The sequence below is a fragment of the Pimephales promelas genome, chromosome 24 (assembly GCF_988280905.1).
Source record: "Pimephales promelas chromosome 24, fPimPro1.hap1.1, whole genome shotgun sequence".
Lineage (NCBI taxonomy): Eukaryota > Metazoa > Chordata > Actinopteri > Cypriniformes > Leuciscidae > Pimephales > Pimephales promelas.
The window spans coordinates 41,974-50,615 of record NC_142792.1 but is presented as its reverse complement, the minus strand read 5'-3'; positions in this window follow the sequence as shown (position 1 = coordinate 50,615).

The following is an 8,642-nucleotide window of genomic DNA, read 5'->3' as shown; positions in this document are numbered from 1 at the left end:
TTCGTCAACTTCAGTTTGTCGGAGCTGCTGTACTGCACGTGGGAGTGAACGACATCAGGCTGAGGTTCAGAAGAAGTGCTACAGGAGCCTGATCGAGACGGTACGCAACACATCGCCTGAAGCAACGATCATTGTGTCTGAACCGCTTCCCACGTACAGACAAGGACAGGAAAGGTTCAGTAGATTATTTGCACACACCTAATAAATAGTAAGTCAAAGTCCAAATCACAGTCTTTGTTGTCCAAACTTAATTGATATGCTTAGTGTGGAACATTATATTGAAACGGTGTCTGTTGCTTGTTTAGTGACGCCTCTGGAGAGACGACTCTGCCTGTGAGCTGCTGGATCGGCGGTCAGTGCTTGAAACATCACACGCCGATGCTCACAAGTCAGTGGTTAGTTACTCTTTGACTGACTTCGTCTGCTCTATGCATTTCTTTGCCCAGGAGGACGTGATCATCTCTGGCTTCATTCAGTCCGGCACCGACACAACACCATGGATCACACAGCGGAAGACACGAGCCAGGACCAGAGTTAGAACCTCTCCGCCGCCCCTTCTGGTCTTCGAGATCTCCACCCGGAACCGTTTCTCCCCTCTTCGCGAGTCGGAACGCGACGCCACCGTGATCATGGGCACGTCCATGGTCCGTCATGTCTGTGCTACCTCAGGTAAGGATAAGGTGTGCACTCACTGCTTTCCTGGTGCTCACGTTCTTGATGTTGCTGCACAGGTTCCCGAGATCCTGAACGGTGATGAGTGCATTGGAGCTGTTGTGCTGAACGTGGGTGCGAACAACATCAGGCTGAGGTTCTGAAGAAGGACTACAGGAGCCTGATCGAGACGGTACGCAACACATAGCCTGAAGCAACGATCGTGTCTGGACGGCTTCCCACTTACAGACGTGACTAGTAAGTCAAAGTCCAAATCACAGTCTTTGTTGTCCAAACTTAATTGATATGCTTTGTGTGGAACATTACATTGAAACTGTGTCTGTTCCTCGTTTAGCAACGCCTGTGGAGAGACAACTCTGCCTCTGAGCTGCTGGATCGGCGGTCAGCACTTGAAACATCACATGCCGACGATTACAAGTCAGTGGTTAGTTACTCTTTGACTCTGACTTTGTCTACTCCATGCGATCATCTCTGGCTTCATTCACTCCGGCACGTACAACACCATGGATCACACAGTGGAAGACACGAGCCAGGATCAGAGCTAGAACCTCTCCGCCACCCCTACCAGTCTCGGAGATTTCGACCTGGAACCACTTCTCCCCTCTTTGCGAGTCGGAACGCGACGCCACCGTGATCATGGGCACGTCCATGATCAGTCATGTCTGTGCTACCCCAGGTAAGGATAAGGTGCGCACTTACTGCTTTCCTGGTGATCATGTTCTTGATGTTGCTGCACAGGTTCCCGAGATCCTGAACAGTGATGAGCGCGTCTGAGCTGTTGTGCTGAACGTGGGAGCGAACGACATCAGGCTGAGGTTCTGAAGAAGGACGACAGGAGCCTGATCGAGACGGTACGCCACACATCGCCTGAAGCAACGAGCCTTGCACATCTAACCCTTTCTGGGTCTTCTTTAAATCTTTTCTAGATTTTTTTTTTCTACTAAGTTTCACTAGTCGTCTTCTAATTTATTTATCTTTAAAAAAGAAAATACATTTCTAATCCTTAAGCACATCCACGCACACGCTATTTAGCTGGTGCTTAACTGTTCAATTACTGGCCAGAATTGAACAGTTAAAGCCCCACGCTGGGCGCCATGTTTTACGGTTTGTGCTTTAATCTTAACACCTTTTAACCTTATTTATTATCCTCAGGTTAGGTCGAGTAAGTCAAATCTACCCTAAATCATTAGCATCCGATTGGTATTTACAATTGTTCAGATGACTTCTCTGTGGTCAGTTTTTGCTTAAGGTTTATTAAGACTGTTAGACGATTACTTGTAATTAGCATTAGTTATTTATTAATTTTAAATATTCCAAAAAGAAAAGTTAGGCTCAAACTTAAATTCTTTATGCTCAAACTCTGGAATCTACTCCTGTGTAAGGGAAATCATTATTGACATCAGCTATGCTAATTATTTCCCATCTGTTTTCTGTTGTTATCTCGGGACGCTTGTCCCGAGAAATGGCGTTCGTCAACTTCAGTTTGTCGGAGCTGCTGTACTGCACGTGGGAGTGAACATCAAGCTGAGGTTCTGAAGAAGTTCTACAGGAGCCTGATCGAGACGGTACGCAACACATCGCCTGAGGCAACGATCATTGTGTCTGGGCTGCTTCCCACGTACAGACAAGGACAGGAAGGGTTCAGTAGATTATTTGCACACACCTAATAAATAGTAAGTCAAAGTCCAAATCACAGTCTTTGTTGTCCAAACTTAATTGATATGCATAGTGTGGAACATTACATTTGAAACTGTGTCTGTTCCTCGTTTAGCAACGCCTGTGGAGAGACGACTCTGCCTGTGAGCTGCTGGATCGGCGGTCAGCGCTTGAAACATCACATGCCGATGCTCACAAGTCAGTGGTTCATTTCTCTTTGACTGATTTCGTCTGCTCTATGCATTTCTCTTCCCAGGAGGACGTGATCATCTCTGGCTTCATTCACTCCGACACTGACACAACACCATGGATCACACAGCGGAAGACACGAGTTAGAACCTCTCCGCCGCCCCTTCTGGTCTTCGCGATCTCCACCCGGAACCGCTTCTCCCCTCTTCGCGAGTCGGAACGTGACGCCACCGTGATCATGGGCACGTCCATAGTCCGTCATGTCCGTGCTACCTCAGGTAAGGATAAGGTGCGCACTCACTGCTTTCCTGGTGCTCATGTTCTTGATGTTGCTGCACAGGTTCCTGAGATCCTGAACAGTGATGAGCGCGTCGGAGCTGTTGTGCTGAACGTGGGAGCGAACGACATCAGGCTGAGGTTCTGAAGAAGGACTACAGGAGCCTGATCGAGACGGTACGCAACAAATCGCCTGAAGCAACGATCGTGTCTGGACTGCTTCCCACTTACAGACGTGACTAGTAAGTCAAAGTCCAAATCACGGTCTTTGTTGTCCAAACTTAATTGATATGCTTAGTGTGGAACATTATATTGAAACTGTCTATTCCTCGTTTAGTGAGGCCTGTGGAGAGACGACTCTGCCTGTGAGCTGCTGGATCGGCGGTCAGCGCTTGAAACATCACATGCCGATGCTCACAAGTCAGTGGTTACTTACTCTTTGGCTCTGACTTCATCTACTCCATGCGTTTCTCTGCCCAGCAGGACGCGATCATCTCTGGCTTCATTCAGTCCAGCACCGACACAACACCATGGATCACACAGCGGAAGACATGAGCCAGGACCAGAGCTAGAACCTCTCCGCCGCCCCTCCCGGTCTTGGAGATTTCGACCTGGAACCGCTTCTCCCCTCTTTGCGAGTCGGAACGCGACGACGCCGTGGTCATGGGCACGCCAATGGTCCGTCATGTCCGTGCTGCCTCAGGTAAGGATAAGGTGTGCACTCACTGCTTTCCTGGTGCTCATGTTCTTGATGTTGCTGCACAGGTTCCTGAGATCCTGAACAGTGATGAGCGCGTCTGAGCTGTTGTGCTGAACGTGGGAGCGAACGACATCAGGCTGAGGTTCTGAAGGACTACAGGAGCCTGATCGAGACGGTACGCAACACATCGCCTGAAGCAACGAGCCTTGCACATCTAACCCTTTCTGGGTCTTCTTTAAATCTTTTCTAGATTTTTTTTTTTCGACTAAGTTTCACTAGTCGTCTTCTAATTGATTTATCTTTAAAAAAGAAAATAAATTTCTAATCCTTAAGCACATCCACGCACACGCTATTTAGCTGGCGCTTAACTGTTCAATTACTGGCCAGAATTGAACAGTTAAAGCCCCACGCTGGGCGCCATGTTTTACGGTTTGTGCTTTAATCTTAACACCTTTTAACCTTATTTATTATCCTCAGGTTAGGTCGAGTAAGTCAAATCTACCCTAAATCATTAGCATCCGATTGGTATTTACAATTGTTCAGATGACTTCTCTGTGGTCGGTTTTTGCTTAAGGTTTATTAAGACTGCTAGAAGATTACTTGTAATTAGTATTAGTTATTTATTAATGTAAATATTCCAAAAAGAAAAGTTGGGCTCAAACTTAAATTCTTTATGCTCAAACTCTGGAATCTACTCCTGTGTAAGGGAAATCATTATGGACATCAGCTATGCTAATTATTGCCCATCTGTTTTTTCTGCTGTTATCTCGGGATGCTTGTCACGAGAAAAATGGCGTTCGTCAACTTCAGTTTGTCGGAGCTGCTGTACTGCACGTGGGAGCGAACGACATCAGGCTGAGGTTCAGAAGAAGTGCTACAGGAGCCTGATCGAGACGGTACGCAACACATCGCCTGAAGCAACGATCATTGTGTCTGAACCGCTTCCCACGTACAGACAAGGACAGGAAAGGTTCAGTAGATTATTTGCACACACCTAATAAATAGTAAGTCAAAGTCCAAATCACAGTCTTTGTTGTCCAAACTTAATTGATATGCTTAGTGTGGAACATTATATTGAAACGGTGTCTGTTGCTTGTTTAGTGACGCCTCTGGAGAGACGACTCTGCCTGTGAGCTGCTGGATCGGCGGTCAGCGCTTGAAACATCACACGCCGATGCTCACAAGTCAGTGGTTAGTTACTCTTTGACTGACTTCGTCTGCTCTATGCATTTCTTTGCCCAGGAGGACGTGATCATCTCTGGCTTCATTCAGTCCGGCACCGACACAACACCATGGATCACACAGCGGAAGACATGAGCCAGGACCAGAGTTAGAACCTCTCCGCCGCCCCTTCTGGTCTTCGAGATCTCCACCCGGAACCGTTTCTCCCCTCTTCGCGAGTCGGAACGCGACGCCACCGTGATCATGGGCACGTCCATGATCAGTCATGTCCGTGCTACCCCAGGTAAGGATAAGGTGCGCACTTACTGCTTTCCTGGTGATCATGTTCTTGATGTTGCTGCACAGGTTCCCGAGATCCTGAACAGTGATGAGCGCGTCTGAGCTGTTGTGCTGAACGTGGGAGCGAACGACATCAGGCTGAGGTTCTGAAGAAGGACGACAGGAGCCTGATCGAGACGGTACGCCACACATCGCCTGAAGCAACGAGCCTTGCACATCTAACCCTTTCTGGGTCTTCTTTAAATCTTTTCTAGATTTTTTTTTTCTACTAAGTTTCACTAGTCGTCTTCTAATTCATTTATCTTTAAAAAAGAAAATACATTTCTAATCCTTAAGCACATCCACGCACACGCTATTTAGCTGGTGCTTAACTGTTCAATTACTGGCCAGAATTGAACAGTTAAAGCCCCACGCTGGGCGCCATGTTTTACGGTTTGTGCTTTAATCTTAACACCTTTTAACCTTATTTATTATCCTCAGGTTAGGTCGAGTAAGTCAAATCTACCCTAAATCATTAGCATCCGATTGGTATTTACAATTGTTCAGATGACTTCTCTGTGGTCAGTTTTTGCTTAAGGTTTATTAAGACTGTTAGACGATTACTTGTAATTAGCATTAGTTATTTATTAATTTTAAATATTCCAAAAAGAAAAGTTAGGCTCAAACTTAAATTCTTTATGCTCAAACTCTGGAATCTACTCCTGTGTAAGGGAAATCATTATTGACATCAGCTATGCTAATTATTTCCCATCTGTTTTCTGTTGTTATCTCGGGACGCTTGTCCCGAGAAATGGCGTTCGTCAACTTCAGTTTGTCGGAGCTGCTGTACTGCACGTGGGAGTGAACATCAAGCTGAGGTTCTGAAGAAGTTCTACAGGAGCCTGATCGAGACGGTACGCAACACATCGCCTGAGGCAACGATCATTGTGTCTGGGCTGCTTCCCACGTACAGACAAGGACAGGAAGGGTTCAGTAGATTATTTGCACACACCTAATAAATAGTAAGTCAAAGTCCAAATCACAGTCTTTGTTGTCCAAACTTAATTGATATGCATAGTGTGGAACATTACATTTGAAACTGTGTCTGTTCCTCGTTTAGCAACGCCTGTGGAGAGACGACTCTGCCTGTGAGCTGCTGGATCGGCGGTCAGCGCTTGAAACATCACATGCCGATGCTCACAAGTCAGTGGTTCATTTCTCTTTGACTGATTTCGTCTGCTCTATGCATTTCTCTTCCCAGGAGGACGTGATCATCTCTGGCTTCATTCACTCCGACACTGACACAACACCATGGATCACACAGCGGAAGACACGAGTTAGAACCTCTCCGCCGCCCCTTCTGGTCTTCGCGATCTCCACCCGGAACCGCTTCTCCCCTCTTCGCGAGTCGGAACGTGACGCCACCGTGATCATGGGCACGTCCATAGTCCGTCATGTCCGTGCTACCTCAGGTAAGGATAAGGTGCGCACTCACTGCTTTCCTGGTGCTCATGTTCTTGATGTTGCTGCACAGGTTCCTGAGATCCTGAACAGTGATGAGCGTCTGAGCTGTTGTGCTGAACGTGGGAGCGAACGACATCAGGCTGAGGTTCTGAAGAAGGACTACAGGAGCCTGATCGAGACGGTACGCAACAAATCGCCTGAAGCAACGATCGTGTCTGGACTGCTTCCCACTTACAGACGTGACTAGTAAGTCAAAGTCCAAATCACGGTCTTTGTTGTCCAAACTTAATTGATATGCTTAGTGTGGAACATTATATTGAAACTGTCTATTCCTCGTTTAGTGAGGCCTGTGGAGAGACGACTCTGCCTGTGAGCTGCTGGATCGGCGGTCAGCGCTTGAAACATCACATGCCGATGCTCACAAGTCAGTGGTTACTTACTCTTTGGCTCTGACTTCATCTACTCCATGCGTTTCTCTGCCCAGCAGGACGCGATCATCTCTGGCTTCATTCAGTCCAGCACCGACACAACACCATGGATCACACAGCGGAAGACATGAGCCAGGACCAGAGCTAGAACCTCTCCGCCGCCCCTCCCGGTCTTGGAGATTTCGACCTGGAACCGCTTCTCCCCTCTTTGCGAGTCGGAACGCGACGACGCCGTGGTCATGGGCACGCCAATGGTCCGTCATGTCCATGCTGCCTCAGGTAAGGATAAGGTGTGCACTCACTGCTTTCCTGGTGCTCATGTTCTTGATGTTGCTGCACAGGTTCCTGAGATCCTGAACAGTGATGAGCGCGTCTGAGCTGTTGTGCTGAACGTGGGAGCGAACGACATCAGGCTGAGGTTCTGAAGGACTACAGGAGCCTGATCGAGACGGTACGCAACACATCGCCTGAAGCAACGAGCCTTGCACATCTAACCCTTTCTGGGTCTTCTTTAAATCTTTTCTAGATTTTTTTTTTTCGACTAAGTTTCACTAGTCGTCTTCTAATTGATTTATCTTTAAAAAAGAAAATAAATTTCTAATCCTTAAGCACATCCACGCACACGCTATTTAGCTGGCGCTTAACTGTTCAATTACTGGCCAGAATTGAACAGTTAAAGCCCCACGCTGGGCGCCATGTTTTACGGTTTGTGCTTTAATCTTAACACCTTTTAACCTTATTTATTATCCTCAGGTTAGGTCGAGTAAGTCAAATCTACCCTAAATCATTAGCATCCGATTGGTATTTACAATTGTTCAGATGACTTCTCTGTGGTCGGTTTTTGCTTAAGGTTTATTAAGACTGCTAGAAGATTACTTGTAATTAGTATTAGTTATTTATTAATGTAAATATTCCAAAAAGAAAAGTTGGGCTCAAACTTAAATTCTTTATGCTCAAACTCTGGAATCTACTCCTGTGTAAGGGAAATCATTATGGACATCAGCTATGCTAATTATTGCCCATCTGTTTTCTGCTGTTATCTCGGGATGCTTGTCACGAGAAAAATGGCGTTCGTCAACTTCAGTTTGTCGGAGCTGCTGTACTGCACGTGGGAGCGAACGACATCAGGCTGAGGTTCAGAAGAAGTGCTACAGGAGCCTGATCGAGACGGTACGCAACACATCGCCTGAAGCAACGATCATTGTGTCTGAACCGCTTCCCACGTACAGACAAGGACAGGAAAGGTTCAGTAGATTATTTGCACACACCTAATAAATAGTAAGTCAAAGTCCAAATCACAGTCTTTGTTGTCCAAACTTAATTGATATGCTTAGTGTGGAACATTATATTGAAACGGTGTCTGTTGCTTGTTTAGTGACGCCTCTGGAGAGACGACTCTGCCTGTGAGCTGCTGGATCGGCGGTCAGCGCTTGAAACATCACACGCCGATGCTCACAAGTCAGTGGTTAGTTACTCTTTGACTGACTTCGTCTGCTCTATGCATTTCTTTGCCCAGGAGGACGTGATCATCTCTGGCTTCATTCAGTCCGGCACCGACACAACACCATGGATCACACAGCGGAAGACATGAGCCAGGACCAGAGTTAGAACCTCTCCGCCGCCCCTTCTGGTCTTCGAGATCTCCACCCGGAACCGTTTCTCCCCTCTTCGCGAGTCGGAACGCGACGCCACCGTGATCACGGGCACGTCCATGGTCCGTCATGTCTGTGCTACCTCGGGTAAGGATAAGGTGTGCACTCACTGCTTTCCTGGTGCTCACGTTCTTGATGTTGCTGCACAGGTTCCCGAGATCCTGA